Source organism: Piliocolobus tephrosceles, chromosome 4 (genome assembly GCF_002776525.5).
Source record: "Piliocolobus tephrosceles isolate RC106 chromosome 4, ASM277652v3, whole genome shotgun sequence".
Taxonomy (NCBI): domain Eukaryota; kingdom Metazoa; phylum Chordata; class Mammalia; order Primates; family Cercopithecidae; genus Piliocolobus; species Piliocolobus tephrosceles.
In genome coordinates, this window is record NC_045437.1 from 77,618,459 (window position 1) to 77,630,164 (window position 11,706).

At 42.1% G+C, this 11,706-nt stretch overlaps 1 pseudogene across 1 annotated transcript; it reads left to right on the plus strand.

Annotated features, from left to right (window-relative positions):
• The first annotated feature begins 331 nt into the window (after window positions 1-331).
• Window positions 332-1,818, plus strand: LOC111547923 (annotated as a pseudogene). The gene has a single exon (XR_003309433.1). The product of XR_003309433.1 is annotated as a fructose-bisphosphate aldolase A pseudogene (transcript).
• Window positions 1,819-11,706: the final 9,888 nt, after the last annotated feature.

Here is an 11,706-nt window from a genome sequence, read left to right on the forward strand (position 1 = left end):
GCCACAGTTTTTGTATTAAAAAGTAGAAATCTGAATCAGAGGACAGCCCCATTTACCACTAAAAATAAAATACTTAGGTAAAAATCTAACCAAATAGATGTTGAATATTTTATACTGAAACTATTAAACATTGATGAAAGAAGTCAAGAGACCTGCATAAATGGAAAGATACTGTGCTCACGTATTGAAAGACTCAATCTTATTAAGATATCATTTCTTCCCCAAATTAGTCTGTAGATTCAGTACAACCTTAACTAAAATCGTACCAGGTATTTTTGTAGAAATGAAAGGCTGATTCTAAAATTTACATGAAAAGGCAAAGGAACCCCGCCCCCCTGCGCCGCCCCCTTCGAGGTTGAATCGGCTGCGTTCCTCTCGGAACGCGCCGCAGAAGGGGTCCTGGTGACGAGTTCCGCGTTCGCACCCTGAGTCCACTCGCCAGCCCGCCGCCCTCTGCCGCCGCACCCTGCACACCCGCCCCTCTCCTGTGCCAGGAACTTGCTACCACCAGCACCATGCCCTACCAATATCCAGCGCTGACCCCGGAGCAGAAGAAGGAGCTGTCTGACATCGCTCACCGCATCGTGGCACCCGGCAAGGGCATCCTGGCTGCAGATGAGTCCACTGGGAGCATTGCCAAGAGGCTGCAGTCCATTGGCACCGAGAACACCGAGGACCGCCAGCTGCTGCTGACAGCTGACGACCGAGTGAACCCCTGCATTGGGGGTGTCATCCTCTTCCACGAGACGCTCTACCAGAAGACGGATGATGGTCGTCCCTTCCCCCAAGTTATAAAATCCAAGGGTGGTGTTGTGGGCATCAAGGTAGACAAGGGCGTGGTTCCCCTGGCAGGGACAAATGGCGAGACTACCACCCAAGGGTTGGATGGGCTGTCTGAGCGCTGTGCCCAGTACAAGAAGGATGGAGCTGACTTCGCCAAGTGGCGTTGTGTGCTGAAGATTGGGGAACACACCCCCTCAGCCCTCGCCATCATGGAAAATGCCAATGTCCTGGCCCGTTATGCCAGCATCTGCCAGCAGAATGGCATTGTGCCCATCGTGGAGCCTGAGATCCTCCCTGATGGGGACCATGACTTGAAGCGCTGCCAGTATGTGACCGAGAAGGTGCTGGCTGCTGTCTACAAGGCTCTGAGCGACCACCACATCTACCTGGAAGGCACCTTGCTGAAGCCCAATATGGTCACCCCAGGCCACGCTTGCACCCAGAAGTTTTCTCATGAGGAGATTGCCATGGCGACCGTCACAGCGCTGCGCCGCACAGTCCCCCCGGCTGTCACTGGGATCACCTTCCTGTCTGGAGGCCAGAGTGAGGAGGAGGCATCCATCAACCTCAATGCCATTAACAAGTGCCCCCTGCTGAAGCCCTGGGCCCTGACCTTCTCTTATGGCCGAGCCCTGCAGGCCTCTGCCCTGAAGGCCTGGGGTGGGAAGAAGGAGAACCTGAAGGCTGCACAGGAGGAGTACGTCAAGCGAGCCCTGGCCAACAGCCTTGCCTGTCAAGGAAAGTACACCCCGAGCGGTCATGCCGGGGCTGCTGCCAGCGAGTCCCTCTTCATCTCTAACCACGCCTATTAAGCAGAGGTGTACCCAGGCTGCCCCCAACACTCCAGGCCCCGCCCCCTCCCACTCTTGAAGAGGGGGCCTCCTCCTCGGGCCTCCAGACTGGCTTGCCCGCGCTCTTGCCTCCCTCGTGACAGTGGTGTATGGTGTCATCTGTGAATGCTAAGTCCATCACCCTTTCCAGCACACTGCCAAATAAACAGCTATTTAAGGGGGAAAAAAAAAAAAAAAAAGAAAAGGCAAAGGAACTAGAATAGCCAAAACAAATTTGAAGACAGAAGATCAAAACTGAAAAACTCTGATTTAAAGACTTTCTATAAAACTATAGTAGTCAAGACAGCATGTTACTGGCAAAAGAATAGACGTATAGATCCATGGAATAGAAAAGAAAGCCCAAAAACAGAAGCAACACAACTGTAGTCAATTCATTTTAGACTAAGGTGCAAAGGCAATTTAATAGGGAAAAGATAGTATTTTCAACAATTAGTGTAAAAATTGGATATCCACTTGCCAAAAAAAAAAGTACTTCCACACATACTTCATTCATACCTCATATAAGAACTGACCGAAAGTGGATCATAGGCCTAAATATAAAACATTATACAACTATTAGAAGAAAATGCAGGAGAAAGTTCTCTTGGGTTGAGCCAAGAGATTTTAGATATGACATCAAACCATGATCCATAAGATAAAATTTAAGTAAAAACCAGAACAGACACTTCACTAAAGAAGTGACTCCATCATTTTATATTTCTATCAGCATTGCATGGAGATTCCAATCCACATCCTTGCATACACTTACTTTCTGTTTTTTTTCATTATTATAATCATCATAATGGTGTGAAGTAGTATCTTATTGTAGTTTTGTTTTGAATTTCTTAATAACAAATGATGTTGAGCATCTTTTCTTGTGCTTATTGGCCATGTGTATAATTTATTTTGAAAAACGTCTATTCAAATCCCCGGCTCACTTTTTAATTGGATGGTCTTTTTTTGTTCAGTTTAAGTGTTCTTTATACATTCTGGACACTAGGTCCTTACCTCATATATAATTTTGTGTGATAAAGAATTTGACTGGCGTTTGTCTCTAGCTCCTGGGAGGTAGCATTGAAACCCTTGGAATTTCCCAGGGGACAAGAATGTCTTTGTTATTTATGGTGGGCACCTCAGACCATACCTGACAGTTCATGCTATGGAGGTGATTCATGGTAGACTCCTTAAGCTAAAATAAACTCAATCTTTTTGATATGAACCATTGGACCAAATACATCTATTATTGACTTAATGGGGTTATATTTCTTTTTCAATTACACATTCAAATTTAGAGACATTATAAATTGCATTTAAATAACAATGGTTTGCAATTGGTAAATAAGTAGGTTCACCACAATTCCTCATAATAACCTTTTATATCTCAAAGGCAGTTTTTGTCACCTCTTAGCCTTCTTAATCCAGGCAAAATAACTCTGTGAGGCCTCCTTCCATTTCTTTAATAATTCTGATGTATGTCTTTTTTCAAAAATTGTGAAGACCTCTTTCAATATCTGTAATAATTCTAGTGTATGTCTTTTTTTCAGTGCTTAGAAGATTATATTCTTTTAAATTGTAAACATTGGCTCTAAATTCATGTTTTGTCACAATTCCTTAGTATTTATGAGAGGTCAAAACTGCCTTTGAAAATATGTAAGTAATACAGTCATCCCCCCTTATCTGCTGTTTCACTTTCCATGGTTTTAGTTACTGGTGATACAGTACAATAAGCTATTTTGAGAGAGAAAGAGAGAGACTACATTGATATAACCTTTATTACAGTATATTGTTATAATTGCTCTATTGTATTATTATTGTTATTAATTTCTTACTGTGCCTAATTTATAAATTAAAATTTATCATAGTTATACATGAATAGGAAAAAACAGTATATATAGAATTTCGTACTATCTGCAGTTTCAAGCAGCCACTAGGGGTGTTGAAATGCATCCCCCGTAGGTAAGACTACCATACATTGGTTTGGATTATAGATGCAGTCAGCCAGTAGCATAAATAGAAAGCACATATGCTTGACCTTTTATTTACTTCTTCAACCCTCAACATTCAACAGGAATCTGCTGTCTACATAAGAAATAAAACCTGTCTTTATCTGGAGACTAGGACAGTTTCACTGGGTTTATAAAGACAGCATTTTCCACCTTGCACTAACGTTTATAGTCATCCTCCATGCCCTGAAGTGTCCCATTTCTTTTGATTATCTGATCAACGCAATGATATTATTTTGAACATTGAGTTTCCTGGGTACAAAAGGAGAAGCTGTCAGTTTAGTTGCACATAGCAGTTTAGACTGATGATTGCAATAGATTCATGTGAATTTGCCAATACTTTGATCTTAATCCCTCTTCCTCAAAAAGCAATGAAACTAAAATAAAACGATATTGGCAAACTGACCTGTCATTCACAGTTACTGTTTCTGAAAGATCACTGCAGAACTACGACAGTGCGGAGGAATTTAAATTTTTATAAACCCTTCATAATTAACCCATTATTCCTAGATAGGAGATTACTCATGATTTTCATTCTATTATGTTTATGGTACTATCTATTTTTGTATTTTTTTACAATGAACATCTACTTTTTGGTGCTTTTTATTGTGGTAAAATATACTGAACATCTACTTTTATAATCAGTACTTTTATAAGTAGATATTTCCATTTTAGAATGGGGTCTATTGACTTTTTATGATGAAAGAATCTTTGCTGAGATTTGCATTAAGACAAGTTCATGTAAGGCACAATGGAGTAAACATCCACATACTCCTGATGATCTGATCTAGTTTTTGTTCTTTTAAAAATTGGGTGTGAGATAGTGTGTTCAGTCTTTGCTAAATGTCCTTATGACCTCTTTCTCTCCCCATTTGTGTTATCCCGGATTGGTCACCCAGCCTCAATGGGTAGTGTGTTCAGTCTTTGCTAAATGTCCTTATGACCTCTTTCTCTCCCCATTTGTGTTATCCCGGATTGGTCACCCAGCCTCAATGGGTGTCAGTTTCCTACTCTGTAAAACAGAACAATCGTTACTTTGTTAAGAGGTTTAAAGCACTCAATAGAACACCTAACATAGTAGATGAAAAGAAAAAGGAGCTTTTTTTTTTCAGACTGAGAAAGACCAAATATTTTGTTCAGTTACTTATATGGCTTGATACAGAATTTCATTTGACATTTTGGATTCTGGTCCCTACTTCTTTCTATGTTTAATGTTTCCAAATGGTCAGAGCCTTCAGTTTTTCTCTACATCTTTCTCATGATGTTTATGACAACTGTGTTATAAAGAAAAGAAGTAAAGATGTGACTTTGATGATATTGGAGCTGTTTATTCAACAAAGATTTGCAGTGACATATCTAGGTTGTGCATTGGTTCAGTTTGCATAGAGGGAATATCAAGTCCCAAATGGCAGCTTCTCTGTTACGGGTTGTCCAGTGCCTGGGTTTTTTTCCACTCCTGACTGAGGCTTGACTATCACCAGACACAGGGTTGGATCAGGCTTGGGAAAGGTGCTTGAGCTACTCTGCTAGAAGGTGAATAAGGGGAGGAGACTATTGACTTTCTTGGACCAAGCTGATAGGCAGTACATATGAGAGAAAGATGAATAACAACAGAGTAAGGGTCAACTCCCACCCCCGACCCCCCACCCCCGCTACACACACACACACACACACACACACACATTAATTGTATGTAAGGTGATGGTGCTAGCTGCTTTGAGAATCATAAAAGGAAGTGAAATAGAATGTCCCACCCTTAAGGAACTTATTCAAAATAGGCATCAAGGATCAGGTATATGAGTTACACAGAGTTCACAGTTAAATATCAACAGTAAAGATTCCAGTAGGCAGCCTGCGAATATAGCTGACTGGTATAGACCCTGCTATGGTGACCCAGAGGAAAGAGAGAAAGCTGTGGGCTGATGAAATGAGCACAGGCTTCATGGAAGACATGGGATTGGATGCGTGGCAGAGTTCAAACGGAGGTGAGCCATGGCATGAAAGCAGGAATGGCCAGGTGTGTTAGGTAAGGATGTGCAGAAGCATCGTGGGAGGCTGAAGTGAGGCTGAGGCTGCAGAGATGGCAGGAACACGTGCCTTTGTATAAGTCAGGGACCTGTTTCCTCATCCTCCTGAGAAGATGGAGCACACATTCCCTACCCTCCTTACAGTTCTGACCTTCTGTAATCCTGAGAGCTGAACTGTGGATAACAACTTGCTTTCAAAAGTGGAGGTCTGTTGGCTTGTGTAACTGACAAGGACGAGAGCAGATCCAGGGGGGCTGTTACTGCTTGTCTACCTCCTGTCCCTCCACCTGGAAAGGCAGTTATGATGGGGTGGCTGAGACTGTGGGCTCTTCTCAGGCTGCCAGGGTTCACATTCGGCTCCTCCTCCTTCTAGCTATGCTTCAGTTTTATCCTCTGATGATACAAAGAGTGACAATAATGGCACCTACCTCCAGGGTTCTTGTGTGAAAGTGCTTGGAAGAATGTCTGGTGCATAGGGAGGGCTTAATATATGCTAGCTATTAATCTAATCTCTGCTTTGCTGACTTTCTCAAGCTCCAACTACATTCAGGCTTCTGCTACAGAGGAGAAAGTGGTAGCTGACCCCAAGTGCTATCTTTATGACTCAGCCTTACAGCCAGGAGGCAGCCCCAGAATCCTGTCTTGGGACATATGAGGAGGAGCCTGGTGTGGAACCAAATGGAGCGTTAGGTATACAAAGAGTGCTCCTCTGCACACACATGTGATCCTCACAACTGAGTCTATGGAGAAGCAAAGTATGTACTCTGCATTTTAAGGGTGAAGAAACCAAGGTATTAAAAACTTAAGAGATTCATGGGAAAATGACAAAACCAGGAATCCACCCAGGCCTGCCACTCCACAGCCCTTTTCACTCTATTTCACTGTTATCATCAAATCTCAAAACGATTTGTTCCCATGAAATATAGAGTGCCTTTGATGTCCCCTGAAGATGTTTTCATTATGAATGACAGCTGCTTCAGAGTCAATGAAACAAGTGTTTATTGAGCGCCTACTGCATTCAAAGTGCCAAATCCTGTCAGGAAATCAAAGCACAGTCAAGGATGAGTGACATATGGCTCCTGCATGTGCAGGATTTGTAAATGCAGTGCAGAAGACAGCACACCCAGGCTTACTTGGATACACTGTAGCTTGGATCGATGGATTGAAGTTGCTTTTTAATGGAGTTTGGGGAGTAGAGAACTTGGATTAGATAGATTGTCAGTTCTTTATTTCGCTAAGAATATTTTTTTAAACACTACTATCTAAAATCACGGTCATTTCATAGAAAAAGAATATTTTAACTCCTAAAATAGGAAAGGCCAAAATTTCAGCATAAAGCGGGGCCCTCTGAATTTTAATAATGAAATTTTATTACAAAATTACATTGTCCTTCCTTTTGTCATTTCACAGAGGACCCGTGAAGCTTTTTATAAACCAATGTTCTGAGAACCAGTGTCTAAATGACTTCCTAAATGTCATTCCTGCAAGGTGACATATGGCCACATTTTGATATTTTTGAAATTAAAGCTTACTAAAAACACAGGGAAGTATTAATGCATTATTCCCTTATCCAAGCATGGCCCCATCAGTTGCTCTAATCGGTATATTCCAATGGTCCAGGCCTCAGTGGTCAATGGCTCTTTAGGATGGTTTTAGAATGGTGCCACAGATGGAGTTCGGTATAACCCAGGAGAAGTCTAGCTGTTTCCCTTGGGGTCAGGTCAAAGGTGACCAGAGAAGTGCCTTTGATAAAAAACTTTTTTTTTTTGAGATGGAGTCTCACGCTGTTGCCCAGGCTGGAGTGCAGTGGCGGGATCTTGGCTCACTGCAACCTGCACCTCTCTGGTTCAAGCAATTCTCCTGCCTCAGCCCCGCTGAGTAGCTGGGATAACAGCTGTGTGCCACCAGACTGGCTAATTTTTGTATTTTTAGTAAAGATGAGGTTTTGCTGTGTTGACCAGGCTGGTCTCAAACTCCTGACCTTAGATGATCCACCCGCCTCAGCCTCCCAAAGTGCTGGGATTACAGATGTGAGCCACCGTGCCCGGCCAAAAAAACTTTTAAAAATGGTTTTTGTTTTTTATTTTTTCAGAGCCAGGCACAGTGGCTCACATCATAATTCCAGCACTTTGGGATCCTGAGGCAGGTGGACTGCTTGAGCCCAGGAGTTTGAGACAAACCTCGGCAACATAGTGGAACCCCATCTCTGCAAAAAAGTACAAAAGTTAGCCAGGTGTGGTGGAGGGCGCTTGAGCCCTGGAGGTTGAGGCTGCAGTGAGTCGTGATGGCACTACTACACTCTAGCCTAGGTGACAGAGCAAGACCCTAAACAAAAAACAACAACAAAAAATTCTTTTCTTGACCGTCATAACAATTTATAATGAAAAATGCTCAAGGGATAGTGTTACTGTGTCATAAGCAAAATTATTAATATAGTCTATTCAATGACTGGAAATCTAAAACTTCCCAATGTCTCAACTGTGTGAGTCCTAATGACGAAAACTTCCCCTTTCTAAACACACGGAAGGCCCTGCTGTGCAACCCTGCACAAGTATAGTTTTTTCTGAATCTTGATTACAAAGCAATTTCAATAATAATTTTTATTCTTTAAAAAAAGAACATATTCCTCACCAGTAAGACAAGTGAATATATTTTAAAAGTTCCTGTGATCTTTCAGTTTATTCCTGTAATAACCTGAATAACTACAGTAATGACACGGGAAATAAAAGCAGAAGATCAAGAGTTAAAATTCAACTCTTTAACCTCCAAATACGATATCATCAGAGTCAAGAGTGGAGCCCTGGGGCATGTCTTGGGTGGAGAGGTGGGGCATGTCTTAGTCCATTCCTCCTCTGCTATCACAAAATACCTGAGACTGGGTAATTTATAAACAATAGAAATTTATTTCTCACAGTTCTGGAGGCATGTAAGTCCAATATCAAGGTGCTGGCAAATTTGGTGTCTGGTGAGGGCTACTCTCTGCTTTCAAGATGGTGCCTTGTTGCATCCTCTGGAAGGGAGGAATAATGTGTCCTCACCTGGGGGGAAGGGGTGGAAGGACAAAAAAGGACCTAGTATGAATTCCATTTATGAGGGCGGAGCCCCCATGACCTAATCCTCTCCCCAAGGCCCTACCTTCTTTTTTTTTTTTTTTTTTTTTTTTTTTTTTTTGAGGCGGAGTCTCGCTCTGTCGCCCGGGCTGGAGTGCAGTGGCCGGATCTCAGCTCACTGCAAGCTCTGCCTCCCGGGTTTATGCCATTCTCCTGCCTCAGCCTCCCAGGTAGCTGGGACTACAGGCGCCCGCCACCTCGCCCAGCTAGTTTTTTGTATTTTTTTAGTAGAGACGGGGTTTCACCGTGTTAGCCAGGATGGTCTCGATCTCCTGACCTCGTGATCCGCCTGTCTCGGCCTCCCAAAGTGCTGGGATTACAGGCTTGAGCCACCGCGCCCGGCCAAGGCCCTACCTTCTAATACCATCACCTTGGGGTTTAAGTTCTAACATATGAATTTTAAAGGGACATTTACATTCAAACCAAACAGGTGATTTCCCATTTTTCCTCAGATGCTATTAAAAAATAAGGTTTAAAGTATCCCCAGGATATTTTGTTTTTCATAAAGGCAATCTATAATCCAGCTTCCTCATTCTCTTCCATAATTAAAGTGCTTGCCAATTTGTATTTGAGATTAAAATAACATAAACATAGATGTAGTCTGTGAGTGAAAACCTGCTAGGTTTACCCACGGGAGCTAATTTCATCATAAATAACGATCACAGTGGTAGATATCAGCATCTACAACATGAGAGTCACATAAATAAACTCATTGATAGTTAACTTCACACAACTCATGCAAACAAAAGCAAATAAAAGTAAATGAAAATATATATGCAATATGATATAAACACTCTCAGGCTTGACTCTTCTGAAGTTATTTCTCATAGCAGCCTGAGGCATACTGATTTCTGAGGCTTCCTTTCTAATTTCTGTGGTCCTCATTGCCTTCTTAATAAAATATCACAGAATTTCTAGACTAGGTCAAGACCTAGAGACTGGTGCTACATAGAGACCACATTCTATAAAATGAATGTGTATTTTTATTCCGGCACTAAAGGAGAGCAGAACTGTAATTTGAATGAAATATGATTATTGAATTCTACAAGAGAAAATGAAACATACTCCAGGTGCCAACTGCCAGGCAATGTTTCTGGCTCCAAAGGACAGCCTAAGGCAATGCCAGATGGTCCTTTTCAGGAAATTGAGCTTGTCCCCAGTATAGGAAATCTGAATGACTCTATCCCACAGGAAATGCTTCATTGTACATTACCATTAACTTGTTGAGAAATAAAAGAATGAGGGTGGCAATAGCTGAACATTGATCAAAGAAATGAGCTTGTTAATAAATGATTGAGACAGGCCGGGATCGACGGCTCATGCCTGAAATCCCAGCACTTTGGGAGGCCAAGGCAGGCAGATCACAAGGTCAGGAGTTCGAGACCAGCCTGGCCAACATGGTGAAACCCCGTCTCTACTAAAGATATAAAAAAATTAGCCGGGTGTGGTGGCACCTGGGCCACAGGGTGAGACTCTGTCTCAAAAAAAAGAAAAAAAGAAAAGAAATTGAGATTCTTGCTGAATTTCTTGGCATTTTGGCTAAGATCAGGGATTGTGAATAGAACAATGATAGCTCACTAATGAAAAAATACTATGTATCCAGCAATGTATGAAAAATCTATATGCGTTAATCCTTTCAACAACGTCAAAAGGTTGGTGTCGTTATTACTGTCATCATCATCATCGTCATCATCATCATTCCTACTTACAGACGTGGAAATCAATAGACACATTTCATTGGATTTTAAGGGGCCAGCTCATAGAGTTGCCTAAGGTTTTTTTGATGAATGGCAGAGCCAGGATTTGAATCCTGTCTGTTTGATTTTAGTGTCTGAGGTTGATATTAAGTACGTTAATACCATGTCTACCCCTAGCATTTATATAAAACAATACTGCTTCAGATATGCTATCTTTTGAGTGTTAGGCAGCTCCACTGTGGCTTGACTTTGCTCAGATAACATTTGCTGGGAGCTTCTCTGTTTTGCTTTTTGCTTCCCAAGCCCTTACTGAAGTGTCTTATACAGGCTTGTCTTCCAAAGGTGCATCTCTACATCAATTCTGCCCCCACATCACCGTCAAAAGTTCTATGCACCACTTTCCTGAATCACATATCAGGAATGCTATCTTTGGGGCCCCCCATTCAAGTGAACAAAGATGAGGTTAGCAGTTTTAATTATCTAGTTGGCTGTGAGGCAGTTAATTTGGGGCCTAATTTACTATATGACCAACTTTGTAAAATTGGTATTTATCTTTATTTTCTTAAAACCTTTTTTTCCCCCACCAGATGGGATCTCACTGTGTTGCCCAGGCTGGAGTGCAGTGACTATTCATAGGCATGATCTTTGCATGCTATAGACCTGAACTCCTGGGCTCAAGAGATCCTCCCGCCTCAGGCTCCTAAAGATGGGACTACAGGTGCACACCACAGTGTTCGGCTGAGACCTATTTTAATAAGCCTGGAGACCCTAGAGATGAGCTCAAATATCCATAGAGTGTTGAGTTGAGAGAGAATGCTGTGGTCAGGGCCAGGGGAGGTTCTGCTCAGATCCTCTATCCTCAGAACATTCCTTTGCCTAGTTATTGGCACATTCCCTTGGTTACTGAGAATGCACTTCATTCCCACCACACTGGCTGTAACACTTAAGCTCAGGCTTGGAAACTGACGCATCTAGAAGACAGTCATATTCAGGCTTTGGGAGAAGTAAAATACAGCCACACTGTAGCTAACTTTCTGTGAACTGTTACTGCAATGACTAGGCACTATCATGGATCATACAGCTAACCGTGAGTTTCCTAAAATCTTTACAACCTCTTTATCACAAATAGTACCCCAACCCAAAATGGGAAAATGACGTGCAATTCAATATCATTATATAAGAACTTTTTACAAAGGCCAAAAAGTCATAAATTGCTACTTGAATAAAAAGACGTATCTCAAAGATTTTATGTCTCC